Source organism: Labrus mixtus, chromosome 24 (genome assembly GCF_963584025.1).
Source record: "Labrus mixtus chromosome 24, fLabMix1.1, whole genome shotgun sequence".
Classification (NCBI taxonomy): Eukaryota; Metazoa; Chordata; class Actinopteri; order Labriformes; family Labridae; genus Labrus; species Labrus mixtus.
The window spans coordinates 6,452,351-6,467,650 of record NC_083635.1 but is presented as its reverse complement, the minus strand read 5'-3'; the positions used below and the strand labels follow the sequence as shown (position 1 = coordinate 6,467,650).

The following is a 15,300-nucleotide window of genomic DNA, read 5'->3' as shown; positions in this document are numbered from 1 at the left end:
AAGTTGTTGACTCAGCTGAAAAAGAAGAGACAGAAAAAACGTCCAAAGAGGACAGAGCACATAGACGAGCTTGGACTGCAGAATTTAAAGGACCAATTGGACCTGGTGAGTCCAATAAAGGGAAGCAATTTTGTGTACAGCCAGTTGTTGTACAATACCTCAGTTATCCCTCATCGCCCTGTCAAAACACAGCAGTTTTATTTTCCCATGGTTCCTAGAGGCCTTTGCTCAGCTGTGCTATAAAACGTCGCAGTGTGTCAGGTCAAACTGATCGATGTAGCTGTGGAGTGTAGTAGCTATTCTACCTTTTTTTTTATGACTTTTGAGGATGTATTAATGCACGTCTCACATGGGGAGCTGATAAATGTAAGCACATAAACACACAGAGTCTGAACTTTACTTTACCTTGACGCTTGTGTTGGGAGGACGGGAACTATTCCAGCAACTTAATGCCAGCTTACAGTCCAGGAGGATTTAAAAAATATGTAAGTGTGAACAGAAAGCGTTTGTTTTTATAGTTGAAATGAAGAACCTTGTTATACAGTATATATTCAATCACAGCTTACGCCATCTGCTGCCCAGGAGAGGAACTTCACACACGTGAATTTATTATGAATGTTTTATTTTTTTAGTTAAATAAGATAAATATAAATGATGATTTCCTGCTCACTGACACACAGCTTCTCAGTCATGTGTCATAATAAGGTGGCAACACGTTGATACTAAACGCTGAGAGAGCATCTCACCTTATTTAAAAAACGCTGCTACTGTATAGGTCAGGTGGTGGAGTAGGCGTCTCATGTTCAGAGGCTACAGTCCTGGTCACACTGGTTGCAGGTTCAACAACACCTTGGCTGCGTTTTTTCCCTTAAAGGGACACTTCACCCGTTGAAACATGAATCTGTATTGACATCGGGTCATATATGTAGTAGAAATGTGAAATACATTTTGAAGTCGAGAAAAGGCAGAAAGTGTCTTTTTGGCTCGTGGATGAAAGACAACAACTCCCAGAATGCAAAGCACCGCAGGCCACTAAGGTCCTCTATTTACAGACATTTACTGCAACACATACGGTCGTTTCCTCAACTGATTCCGAGATACAGACATACAGCACAGTGACTGCATTTAGTTTCAGTCACTGCAGCAAACACAGACTTGATGAAAAACGTGTGAACTGTGAACGCCCCCCCCCCCCCCCCCCCCCCCCCCCCCCCCCGGCCTTCAATGATAATCAAACACCCTAAGGTGTAAAACTGTGAGGAGGACATTAAAATAAGAAAATGGAGAAATGTTCTTTAAAGACGACATGAAGAATATTATTGAATCATTGTTTGACAAAAAATATGAATGTAGACATTTCAATCCATCTGTGACAGTTTTCAGTGCAAAGTCAGACATGTTGAGTTTGTCTCCATGTGTTACCTCCACAGGTTTCATCCAATCACTCATTAATGGTCTTTCTGTTGAAACGCTTTCTGCCAAAAGTGCTGAACAACATGTAGGGATGGTATTTAAAACACCTTTACAGGAAGGCTTACATATTATCAAAGATGATCATTTGTGTTCATAATTACACAATGTCTCACTAGATTCTATCATTTACTTTTTTTTCAATTATTATTATTATTTTTTTGAACTTCACTTATATTTAAAAGTTGCCTTGTTCATTTCAGTCGTGTGTAAATACATGTAGTCTGGAAATGTATCACAGACACGGCCAATACTTAATATCCTATATGTTTAATCGTATGTGTCCTCATATCCCTCACTACATCAGTCCAACACCCCTTACATGCATAACCGTCCCAGCGCCAGTCCAGTCCAGTGGACTTTTGAATTTGTGATCTTAATCATTCTTGATAACTGTAGTATTACTGTCGCCCATTTATCGTTGAAAACATCCGTCGTTAGTTGAAGTCGGGCCATTTAAGGACTGACTAGATAAACAATTATTGATGTCTTTATGCTTTTTTTTTCCACCCAATGTATGACCTATATTTAGTTTGTTCTTGTACATGTCATGTATTTACACACGACTTAAATGAACAAGGCAACTTTGAAATAAAAGTGAAGTAAATAAAAAAGTGTTGTGTGAACATGGTGGTTTATGTTATAGATTGTCATGTTAGGTTTTAGCGCTTTGTTACAAAACGTACCCCCCTTATGTAATTGTTTTTTTTAATGCTGCAGGGGTGGCAGCATTTGAAATCATTTGTTATCTGTTCTCTATTGTTGATGCCTGACAAAAGGCTGAGAACTGTCATTCAGAGTTGCACCCACTTTATTCCACATCTGTCCACGAGCTGTGACTTACCTCTATAACCCTCTACAAAATACTGTGAAGGATTCCGGCAATTTCAGGACTAACAGTTTGATAATTGATGTGAAGATCATTTCAAGATGGAGACTGAGCTGTCCCTGTCTGGACGTCTCCATTTGAACTTTTTCTCCAGACTGTGAATGTGATGTGATGCCTGATCTTTGCTTCCATGGTCGCATTATTAACTCCATATTGGTGAAATGTGTGGCTGCTGTTGGTGATGTGGCTGCACGTCATGCTCACACATCCCTGAACAATGGTTTTGTTGTGGGATTTTAAAGGGTAACTCCATACTTCTCTTGAAATAAAGTGTGTAAATATACATATATATATATATATCTGTGTTGCTGTGATGTAAAAAAGAAAAAAACATTTAACCACAGTGTGAGCCTTTTGTCACAGAAAAGATCTTAATTACACAATGTCTCACTAGATTCTAGATGATTTTAAACTGGCCTAATGTCCTGCAATGGAAAGGACAAACAGACAGGCAGGTGTGATGGTGGCGTAGAGGTTAATATTGATTGGTAGGCTAAATAAGAGGCAGATATTCCATCTTCATTCAGGCTGGCTGTAATGTAACTTCTACACTTTACAACCATAGACTGTAAATATTACAGTATAGCTCACCTGGAGGTTAACAGCCTCGTCAGGTCTGCATCATGCATTCATATTACACTGCTGCCCTCTGCTGGCACTGGGTTACAATTACATCCAACAGTCACTAAAACACAAATGTTTCCTCTTAAAGATAAAGATAAACTTTATTGATCCCCCACGGGGGAAATTTTTGCATTACAGCAGCTCAAGAAAACAGGAAAAATTAATAAAATTATTAAAAATAAAAATAAAAATAAAACATGTACATGAGTTAAATAAAGGCAGAAAAAATACAATAATAGAATAATACCAGGTATGTGCACTTCCACTTGTGGAAAGACTTATTATTAAAAAGCGGACTTTCGGATCACGTGCAACGCCTAGTGTGTCCGGTCGTCATGGAGACAGCAACCTGTGAGTTCAAACACTGCTCCAACTAAGATAAACATTTAATATCCTCACACAGACGTTAACAACAACAACAATGTGTACTGAGGATCAAATATATGTTTATTTAAAGTGTTTTATATTTACAGGGACTGTCGCAAAAACAAAAGAATATTAAATCATGTTGCAGACAACTTTTCGCTGTTAATATTTATTCTTTATTTTTCTACTTTTGATGTCTTTGTGAAATCTCAATTCAACAACCAAAAAAATACACTTTTTGCTGCTCTGATGTTCAACAATATTATCCTTGTCGTTGCATTAATTTAGGACACCCTGATCTAAAAATTACAATAAATTAACTTAAATTATAAATTACAATAAACAATGTAGACTCAATCTAATAGTTTTGTTATAAGTCTACACTAATATAAATAAAGAAGAACATAAATATGTTTACAGAATGCATTAGCTATATAAAAAAAAAGCCGTTCCCGCAAGATGCCGCTGAGTAACCATGGTAACACACAGTTCCTGTTTCCACCTGAGAGAGGGAAGTTTGTCCCAAAGCCTGCCGCTGTATTTCTATCTACACCTTGATGTAGCTCCCCAGCTACCTGTTGGAGATCCCTGTTGGGGGTTGGTTTGAAAAAGGAGTCTTAATATCGACCCTGTGACCACTCGAGCGGATGTCGGGTGTCCGAGTTTGGATGAAAATGCTGCGAAAAGAAGAATTGAAGACGAAGAAGAAGAAGAAGCGTGTTTGTATGTTTGTATGCTAATGCTAATGCTAACTGAACCATAACAACATCGTCTGTCTGAGAGATTCAACCAAAAGTGAAGAGAAAGTTGTTGTTTGAACTCAACATTCAGGGTTTTCTTCTTGTTTCTTTGTACAGGTGTGTGCAGGTGTTTCCTCGCTCTGTGCTGTAGCTCTGAGGTAAAATGATTTTCTAAACATTACTGTTCACAGAGCTCAGAGATTAAATGTTCATCTTGATAAAGTAATATGAATAAACTTCATTTATTTAATTTAAAAGTAAAAGCTCTTCATCCAGCCTTCTGTGTTTAATTTACTCAAAGAAACAGCAGCCTGATTAATTTATTATTTAAGTGCAGTAACCAACAACTAACCACCAGAGGGCGCCCTCTCTATATAAAGTGATTTATAAACGATATAATGCATTTATTTTAAACCTTTAACTTTAATTAGAGTTTTTGTGACAGTTAATTTTGTAAGTCAATAAAGTAATTTGATATTTAAGATTACATCATTGTATGGTAAATTATTTATATTAAAGCTGCATTTTTACCTTTTAGTTAATTAAATTAGTTTTTTAGTTTTTCTTCATGAAAATACCACAAACCTTTTTATTGATTGAATTGAAATGATCAATTTGATTAAATCTGCTTATTTGATTAGGATTTAAATATTTGATATAAGAGTACATCTTACAGCTCAATGAGATAGTTCAGATTAAACACATAAATTAAAAGGAAACAATTACAAGTTAAAAAGGTTGTTTTAAAATTCTTCTTCCTTGCCTTGATTTTATTAACTTTCATATGCTCATAACTCTTCTTCACCTACCTTATGTGCTCTATTATATTAAGTTCATTGATAATATCACAGATCAATTACAACTCTGAATATATATTATATATATATGTATAGAGCAGTTTCTTTCCCCCCAAAGCTCGATCAGGTTAAAGGTAAACAAACTTGTAGAACTTATAATATAAGATAAATCTGTTAAGATGTTTCTTAAGACCTTATACTTAATGTTTCTATATTATATTCTACATTTAAACTTTGAATTTAAGTTTGTTTCAGTCTCATCGAAAACCCTTAAAGTGAAGTTAAACACAGATAATTTACAGTGAATGATGAAACTCAGGTTTATTCCAATCATCACAATGTTGTATAATCACAAACATTTTCTGAGTTTTATTAACTTGATGAACTAAAATTAGTTTTTCTTCTCCAACAGGAACTCTGTTGACGTCTTCCAGGAGGATCCCCCGTCGGTGGCCGTCTTCCTGCTCAGGTAGGAGACTCAAAGCTTTCTTACTGTTTTATTATGTTCCAGGTTTTAGGTCTTATAGATGTTTAGACTCAGTTATTTTAATCATTTCATCCTTTTTGATCAGCTAGAAGTCGATTTAGAGTTGAGGAACATCAGGTGTTTAATGTAAAACTACATTATTATTTTTTAATCTATTAGGTATCGTTAGTCGACAGCTTATGTTAGCTACATAGCATTATGTGTTTTTGTATGTTGATGTTAAAGCTGATTTAAGGAGTTATGACCTCCTTTAGACATGGACATCCAGTACTGGTATTACTTCCTGATCTAACGTTATCCTGAAGGTAGCATCAGTGTCCTGAATGTTAAAGTGAACTATTTTCCCTGAAAATGATTTGAATCACTTCTCCTTTGACGGGTTAAAGAGAGTTTAACTTTTAACAGGACACTGATGCTGCCTACATCAGGAAGTAATACCAGCGCTGTATGTCCATGTCTAAAGGAGGTCATAACTCCTTAAATCTGCTCAACATACAAAACTGATAACACTTTGTAGCTAACATCAGCTGTTGACATCGATAAGACCTAAAACCTGGAACATAATAAAACAACATTAAGAAAGCTTTGAGCTCCTACCCAATGGGGTTGGAGGATAGTGGGGGTAGTAGTGTAGTAACCCCCTCACCTGTGACACCTTATTGTATTGTGCTGATGTAACGTGTCATCATGAGGTCATCATGTCTGTTCAATATTTTATTGTAATAAAACTACTGCTGTGTCCATTTTGGCACATTTCTTTAGAGTGCTACTCACACGTTTAGCTGTGTTACACATTCCATGAATGCACGATGCTTACAAGTTATACCTCGTTGTAAAGGTGACCGATCAGGCTTTCCAACGATATAAAATACAACACCAATTAGTATTATTAAAGAAATAATTGACAAAATAATGTTTCCAAACTTTCTGAGGAGTTTATTTCCAACAGTTATCAAAGCCACAGAAATCCTTCAGAATCAGCTTTATTGGACAGGTATGCTTCAACACACGAGGAATTTTACTTTAGTAAACTGAGCTCTCTTTGTACAAAGGTATAATATTAAATATCAACAATAAACTAATAAACAAAGACTAATATGTACAAGGCTAAATAGGATAGTGGTGCAGTGGTGAGTAGTACGAAGATGGTTAAGTAAACATGAGGTCGTCCTTCATTTTAGAGTTGTTGCAGGACGTGTCAAACTGGCTCAAAGTAAGTGACAAAGGAAGGATATCACATGAAACAAGGTTTAAAAGGAAGTCAATTTATTATCAAATAATCATAATTATGTAAATCAGTCATGAATGCAATGTGTGGATGAGTGTAGTGTTGTAAAGTGGGAACAAAAGCAAACCAGTTGGTGGAGGCCTGGGAGAAAGAGAGGGGAGACACGTTAGACTGGAAGCCACTTATAAGCAGAGTCCTGATGGACTCAGGTGTACCCAGGTGGACTAACGGCCTTCCTGACTCCACCTGCTGTCTGCCAAGCCAGGAAGACAAACAAATGCAGACTTGAACAAAACAACACACAGATCCAGTAAGAGAAACATAGTCTGCATCTGTCTCTGTGGCTCAGGAGATAGAAGGAGGACTTGGAGTCTGGAGGTCGTGGGTTCGAATCTTATCAGGACAAAGTGAATTTTAAAGGTGTCGGTCCTAAATGAAAGACTCAAGAGGAGAAACATCGTGAAGCACCTGCCAGTATGGATCCACAGGAAAGACACACACACACACCATTATCTTAAAGGTGTTGGTCCAAAGGAAAGACTCAAGAGATCTGAGAAACATAGTAAAGCATCTGTCTCTGTGGCTAAAGAGATAGAAGGAGGACTTGGAGTCCGGAGGTGGTGGGTTCGAATCCTATCAAGACTCAGTAAATTTTAAAGTCTAATATCTGAAATGATGAAGATAAATACGCCCGGAGCACATATCATAGTATGAAGGTATCGGTAGTGTAGTGGATAAGATTGTGGTTTCCAACCTCTGTAGATGGTGAGCATAGGTTCAAATCCCACTGTGTCTGGTGATGGAGGATTAGAATCTTATCAGGCAAATTTTAAAGTCAAAATCTGAAATGACGATGATAAATACGCCCGGAACACATCACCAAGTATGAAGGGACCGGTGGCCGAGTGGAATTGTCCCTGCATCTGCAATGGGTACACGCTGGTTCGAGTCCAGCTTTCACAGCATTGGCACCTGGAACAGCCAGTTCCCTGTGGTGTTTTATGAGTAACACAAGTACAGGGTTATAAAAAAGAAAATCAAGTGTGTCTGAAGTTTTGTGAACATGTCAGACCCTTTTTTAAAGTGTTGGATGACTTAATGTACTAAATATAGTGTACTAACCTAAATTCATTAATCATCCATTGTTCCCACCATGACATAATATTTTATTTATTATATATACACATATGGTCAATCATATATTAGGATAATATGGTTCAAAGTTAAAAGGAGCATCAGTGAAGTAGAGACACTGTTTACATGATATGTGAACACCAAGAACACCTCTCCTCTCTCTGGATCATTCAGGGAACAGGAAGTTATAAAGGAAACAGGAAGTTGACGGTTCTTTCGTCAATCTGCACACAGCAACAGAAATGTAAGTTCATTTACAGAAGTTAAGGTTTATCATTAGCATGTAGCTTAGCATTAGCAACAACTTGTATTAGTTTATTGTTTGAATTTATATAGAACTTTGGTAATGACTAAACTTCTTGTGTCTTGTAGTTTTCACTCCTTCAATCTGGTGAAGAAATCAAAAGAGGAGATCATCTCTTTGCTCCCTTCAGGTGCAGCTCCTGAAATTCAAACACAAAGTTTACATTTAGTTTGGACAGACAAAGACAAAGTTTACATTTAGTTTGGACCGACAAAGACAAAGTTTACATTTAGTTTGGACCGACAAAGACAAAGAGGTTCCTCATTGAACACGTGAGTATGTAGAAATGAAAAGGTTTGGTATCATCTATCTTTAATTTTTTTCAAAGTCAACTTTAATGTGAATTTCAAAATATGCCAGACATACAGTGGAATCGAAATTTCGTTTGTCTCCGTCCCGCGGTGCAATACAACCAAAATAAGGTCAAATAGATAAAATAAAATGAGGTAAAAATAAGATAAATAATATTTACAGTAATAAATTCTAAATTGTGCAAAAGGTACAAAATGGTAAATAAAATTAAATGTAAATAAAAAGTAAACTTGTGCAGTAAAGTGATTGTACTTTTGAGATGTTAGCTTCAGAGTTATTAGTCCAGAGTTCTGTAAACTTGTGTATCTGTATCAAAATGTTTGATTTGAAATAAAAACTGTTTTTTTAAGTTTCAATCGTCTTCTTTGGCATGTCATGACTGACTGTGTGTGTGGATTATTAAAGTCTGTTAGTCAAACATCACTCACAAAACTCATCATACTGAAGGTATACAGCTGCAGAGAGACGACAGACACGGCGGCTACATGCTAATGCTAAGCTACATGCTAATGCTAAGCCACGTGGTATGCTACATCAGTTGCAATACGTCACAAATTATAACAAGGCTAATGTTAAGATACATGCTAATGCTAAGCTACATGCTAATGCTAAGCCACGTGGTATGCTACATCAGATGCAATACGTCACAAATTATAACAAGGCTAATGTTAAGATACATGCTTATGTTAAGCTACATGCTAATGCTAAACCTTAACTTCAGTAAAGGAACTTACATTTCTGTTGCTGCCTGCTGTGAGCAGATTAAAGAAAGAAGCCTCAACTTCCTGTTTCCTTTATAACTTCCTGTTGATAGATCCAGAGCACTTCCTGTTAATAACCAGAGCACTTCCTGTTGATAAATCCAGAGCACTTCCTGTTAATCACCAGAGCACTTCCTGTTGATAAATCCAGAGCACTTCCTGTTAATAACCAGAGCACTTCCTGTTGATAAATCCAGAGCTACAGATTCACAGACAGAAGAAGACCGATGAGTTCAGACGTTCAGAAACAAAGCTACATGGACAGACAGGTGATCATTCATTTGATTTCGTCTGGTTGTGTTGGATGGATGTTTCTCGATCTTTCACTGAGTCCATTTGAACTTTTGTGATCTGTTGGTTTGGTGACCTCAGCATCGTTAACAAAAAAAGGCCAATCAGAGTCCACAGTTTGAAGGTCTCGGTCTGGGACTAGAAGGAAAAAACATGAAATAACTTGACTCCCCGGTTACGACCACAACCTTCCCGGTGTTAAGTGAGTAAAAGGTCCCCTGCACACACACATATTTGTGACTCTGTGTGGTCTTAGTGTGGTCTTGACTACAACACTCAGCTGAGTTCAGACAACGAGGACCAAAAGCTGTTGGGTTTTTAAATGACACTTTAAATGGGGGGATGAAATACTCAGCATAGTCTGCTGAAGGCCCTTCAGATCCTCTGATCTGATCCTCTGATCATTCAGCAGTCTGGACAGAAAATGTGGATGACTTGAGGACACACATACTAATGAATAATGGAGATGTGATGTGTTAGCTGGTACATACATGAGCTTCTGTAGTGTTGCATCTTTCTCCAGCTGTCTGTCATGAGTCTGCTCCAGTAACAGGCCCTGGTTGAAACAAAAAGGAGGAAAATAAAATGTATAATGTGGCCAGAGTTAATGTTGATGTCTGCTTGAGTGTATGAAATCTGGCACTTCTAATTGAAGTAGTTTATGATTGTAAATGAATCAGCTCGTCCATCATCCTCTGCTGGTCTTGGATCTGGTCTCTGAGGCGGCTGAGCTGCTTGTGGTGAGCTGGTTCTCCAGCTGCTCCTCCAGAGTTTTGTGGAGATGTATAAACAGATTTGTGTCCTCACCTCGATGTCCTCGTCTCCATCATGTCTCCTTGTCATTGGCCTGAATGTTTGTGTGGGCGTCGGCCTGCGTGCTCTCCAGCTGTTTGCTGCGGTTCACCAGAGACTTGACCTCAGACTTCATCTTGCTGATGTAGAGCCGAGCTACGGTGAACTCCTCCTCCACCGCTGAGCCGTTCCCCTTTGACTCTGAGGACTGAGGATGAGGGGGAGGTTACAGACGTTGAGAGTGTGAAAGATGTGTGTGTGTATATAAATGTGTGTGTCCGTTCTCACAGCTCACAGACATCACTGCTGCTACGAGAGTAGGACCAGACACACACACACACACACACACACACACACACACACACACACACACACACACACACACACACACAGTCACACACACACACACACACTCATGTAAAACAGTCTGTATGTTTCTGCAGAACTCAAGATGAACACTTTCTCCTAAAACATATCTGTACCGTCTTGTGCTCGTCTGCCAGCTGCAGGTTGGTCTGATCTCTCTCCTCCACCTCTTGGCTCTTCTGCTCGTAGTTGACGACGAGCTCCTCCAGCTCCTCCAGCGCCTGCAGCACCTCCTTCACCTCCTCCTTGGCCAGCTGGTTCTCCGTTTGCAGCCGGCACAGCTCCTCCTGGGAGGGATGTGGGGTCAGAGTGAGTTCATGCAAAAATGATCATCCTTATGAAATCCATGTTTAAATTAAAATATATAACAGCAGATATTTCTTTTGTGTTTCATAGGCTGAGAGACAAACCTCCTCTGGTCCATCTTCTGCTCCTTGAGTTTGTCAGCCAGACTCTGTTGGTTGATCTCATCATCCTGTGAATTATTACAAGAAAAGGACATCAAGTAATAATAATTAAATGAATAATAATAATTGAGAAAATGAAAGTATTTGTATTTAGTTTGAATCTTTAAGCAGGTTGTCTTCTAATGTTGTGTCTTGTCTTTGACTTTAGTCTATTCTTGTCTTCCAGCTGTTTGTACAGGTTGCTGATGTCCTCCTCGTATTTGCTCCGCTCGTGGCAACAATATTATTTGACTTTTCTTTCACAAAGGTAAGAAGTATTTTCAGTTGAAAAAAACAGTTAGTTCATTTAAAATGAGTAATGTATCAGAATGTATCATTTACTTTTCACGTATTGTTCAATCCTGTAAATGAGCCATAGATGCTCCTAAAGTAAAAGTCTGTGATATTCTGTGATCACAGACTGTGATATTATCAATGAGCTTAATATTATGTTTGAATGTTAATGGAGCACATAAGGTAGGTGAAGAAGACTTATGAGCATATGAAAGCAACCTTTTTAACTTGTAAATGTTTCCTTTTAATTTATGTGTTTAATCTGAACTATCTCATTGAGCTGTAAAATGTAAAATCAAATATTTTAATCCTAATCAAAAAAAGCAGTTCAATGAAATTAATCATTTCAATTAAATCAATAAAAAGGTTTGTGGTATTTTCATTAGAAAACCAAAGGAAAATAAACTAATTAAATTGATTAAAAGGTAAGTTTGAAAAGTAAAATGAAGGAAAAGGTCTAAAGTAAAAATGCAGCTTTAATATAAATAATTTAGCAAACAATGATGTAAGACTCTAATTAAAGTTAAAGGTTTAAAATAAATGCATTATATCGTTTATAAATCACTTTATATAGAGAGGGCGCCCTCTGGTGGTTAGTTGTTGGTTACTGCACTTAAATAAGAAATGAATCAGACTGCTGTTTCTTTGAGTAAATTAAACACAGAAAGCTGAATGAAGAGATTGTTGTCTTAGTTTACCTGTTAGCTTTTTTGGTTGACTTGTTAGCTGTTGTTTTATTTACCTTTTAGCTGTTGTATTGGTTACTTGTTAGCTGTTGTTTTATTTACCTTTTAGCTGTTGTCTAGTCTTTAATGTTTGTTGTTTTTATCTTTCAGCTGTAGTTTTGTTTAGTTATAGATTTAGTTTAAAGTTGTATTGTCTGTTTTCTTTGATTTGTGTGTTGGATGAAACTTACTTAACTTACTAAATATAATGTACTAAATATAATGTACTTACTATAATTTACTTAATAACTTTTTTTTAAAAACGACATACTAACCTAAATTCATTAATGGTCCATTGTTCATGACATAAGATTTTATTTATTATATAAAATAATATAAACTATGGATCATCAGTGAAGTCACTAGAGACACTGTTTACATGATATGTGAATAAATATGTGATAAAAGAAACTATTTATGTAGAAATGTCACTGTCTGCCTCTCCTCTCTCTGGATCTAGGTCATTGCTGAGTCCAGCCAGTGAGGCTCCAAACCTCCATGGAAATGTGAACAAAATGAGAGAAGATGCTGGTTTGAGGCGAACACACACAGACTGCACTGATGGTGAGAACTGGACGCAGATATCCATTTAAAAACCTGCAGGTTAGCGTGTGTTTTGGGTGCGAGCTGAACTGTACCTGTAGGTCTGTCTTGATGAGCGAGGCTCCTGCTTGGACCAGATAATGACAGATAGTTCTTTGACACAGGGACGCAGCTCGGTGAAGGACCGTCTCCCCCCTGGTCAACAGAAGAGAGAGAGAGAGAGACAACATCACCCGAGGAACAGACATCAACGGTGTCTGCTGCTTCTTTTGGTGTCTTGTGTTTATGATGGCACATATATCATCACATATAGACCGAACAGAGATCAGAGCACAGATACAGACACAGCATCATCATCTACACTCTGTTAACATTTAAATAAAGTGTTTAGCATTTTAAAAACCTCATGGTTTCAGTTCAATGTTAGATGTTTTCAAGCACAAATATAATCTGTACTTACTGCAGTTTTTCTGTAACGACTAAAAACTACTTAAAAGGCAGGGTTGGTGATTTTCTCCAGATCCACTTTTTAAGATTGTGGTTGAAATTGTCTTTTGGTCCTGACAATGAAAGCAATGAGCTGAGGTCTGCTTCTGGGTGCAGACGGAGCACTGAGGGAATACTACTTTTAGAAAATGATCAACCCTGCCTTTAACCCAGACAAGACTCTCTCTTACCTGCTTTTAGTAAAGTGTCTTGAGATAACATTTGTATTGAGTTGGCGCTCTACAAAATAAAGATTGATTGAACTGACTTATTGTTTTACAAGCCTGTCATTGAAAGTTTCCCATTTATTCAAACACTAGAATACAGAAAGAAAAAAACTACATATTCCTATTTTGAATAAAACTACATACATACCTATGATGAAAAGAACCCACATACATTCATTAATGGTAAATAAAACAACTACTAAGGATTCTTTTAATGAGCTACATCTGGTTATTTGGTATACTCTTAAAGGTACAGGTAAAGGTACTGCTACAGGAAGTGACTGTTCAAACAGGAAGTGCCCTGCCTATAAAGGAAGCAGGAAGTTGAGGGTTCCTTCTTTAATCTTCAAGACTGCACACAGCAGGCAGCAACAGAAATGTAAGTTCCTTCACTTTACTTAAGTTAAGGTTTAGCATGTAGCTTAACATTAGCCTTGTTATAATTTGTTGCGTATTGCATCTGATTGATGTAACATAACATGTGGCTTAGCATTAGCATGTAGCTTAGCATTAGTAACAACTAAGCTTTCTTTTGTCCTGTATTAGTTTATTGTTTATTGTAGAACTTTGGTAATGACTAAACTAAATGTTCTCGTCTTGTAGTTTTCACTCCTTCTTCAATCTGGTGAATAAATGAAAAGAGGAGTTTGTCTGACTGTCAACCTACGTGCACCAAACAGGTGGAGGACTGTACACACACCTGTGGAGGATGTAGAGGACCATCTCTTTACTTCCTGCACTGGCAGCGTGATGACGTCACCTGCAGCCGGACGAGTCGAGTGACGTGAGGTCGGCTCCCTTCAGGTGGTGCGGTGGCTCCCTCCTTCAGGTCCGGCGGTTCCCTTCTGGTGCGGTGGCTCCCTTCAGGTGCGGCGGCGGCTCCCTCCTTCAGGTGCGGCGGCGGCTCCCTCCTTCAGGTGCGGCGGTGGCTCCCTCCTTCAGGTGCGGCGGCTCCCTCCTTCAGGTGCGGCGGTGGCTCCCTCCTCCAGGTGCGGCGGCGGCTCCCTCCTCCAGGTGCGGCGGCGGCTCCCTCCTTCAGGTGCGGCGGTGGCTCCCTCCTTCAGGTGCGGCGGTGGCTCCCTCCTCCAGGTGCGGTGGCTCCCTCCTTCGGGTGGTGCGGTGTGAAGGTCTGAAACTGTCACTCACCTTCTTTAAGTCTTTGTTCTTCACACACTCAACCAGCAGCTCTACAGAGAGAATGTTAAAAATGTTTGATTTGCATTTTAATTAAAAATAGAAACTGTTTTAAGTTTGTTCAAGCTGTTTCAATCGTCTTGTTTAATGTTAATGATTTTCTATTAGGAAACATGCTTATTGCTTAATGTTAACTTTCATTCATCAGTCCATTTTTATTCACTCATCTCCAAATCACAAGGAAAGTTATCTCCAGACACTGTACAATAACAAACATTTGGTACGTTTAAACTAATTGTGATGTGTTTTTTGTTTAAAACACTTTTAGGGGCAGCCTGACCAAAACAAGATGAAGAGCTATTAACATGTATGCTACACCACGCTGCCTCACCTGCTTCAACATCTGGTGAGTATTTTTCTTGGTTATTGTTTTTATTTTAACTGTTTGAGTCACACTCATATTCTTTTAAATTTTAATTTGACTCTCCTTGATGTAGATGTAGTGATTCTCTTGACCTAATTAAATGATAAAAAATTAGTATCAGAATGGCCCGTTTACTTTTCACGTATTGTACAATCCTAGCTGTAAATGACCCATAGATGCAACCTGAACTGAACTTTAAACCCTGATGTCTTTGTTTCTTGTGTCTGATATTCCAGGTGTTTCCTCGCTCTGAGAACTCTGATCTGTGCTGCAGCTGGAAGGATTTTCTTTGGATTAAAGTTTACCTGTTAACTAACTTGTAGCTTTTCTGTGCAGTTTTCTTTATAGATTTAAAGTTTTATTGTGTTTTCTCTTTGCCACTTTCATAATAAATAAAATGTTAAACTCTTAATTTGTCTCATGTTTGTGTTGTAGTTGTTTCCTCCTTTGTCACACATGC

At 38.0% G+C, this 15,300-nt stretch overlaps 2 long non-coding RNA genes across 3 annotated transcripts; one reads left to right on the top strand and one right to left on the bottom strand.

Moving 5' to 3' along the window:
* Positions 1 to 10,979: 10,979 nt before the first annotated feature.
* On the bottom strand, positions 10,980 to 13,047 carry LOC132959561 (uncharacterized). The gene is made up of 3 exons (XR_009667036.1): positions 13,030 to 13,047; positions 12,665 to 12,764; positions 10,980 to 11,036 (listed from the first exon to the last, which is right to left on the bottom strand). It is a non-coding gene; the product is annotated as an uncharacterized LOC132959561 (long non-coding RNA).
* A 477-nt stretch (positions 13,048 to 13,524) lies between these two features.
* LOC132959560 (uncharacterized) lies at positions 13,525 to 15,163 on the top strand. Of its 2 annotated transcripts, none has more exons than XR_009667034.1 (4): positions 13,525 to 13,661; positions 13,886 to 14,071; positions 14,745 to 14,822; positions 15,077 to 15,163. It is a non-coding gene; the product is annotated as an uncharacterized LOC132959560 (long non-coding RNA). The 2 variants fall into 2 exon arrangements; XR_009667035.1 differs by having other exon boundaries at positions 13,535 to 13,661; positions 13,886 to 14,066.
* Positions 15,164 to 15,300: the final 137 nt, after the last annotated feature.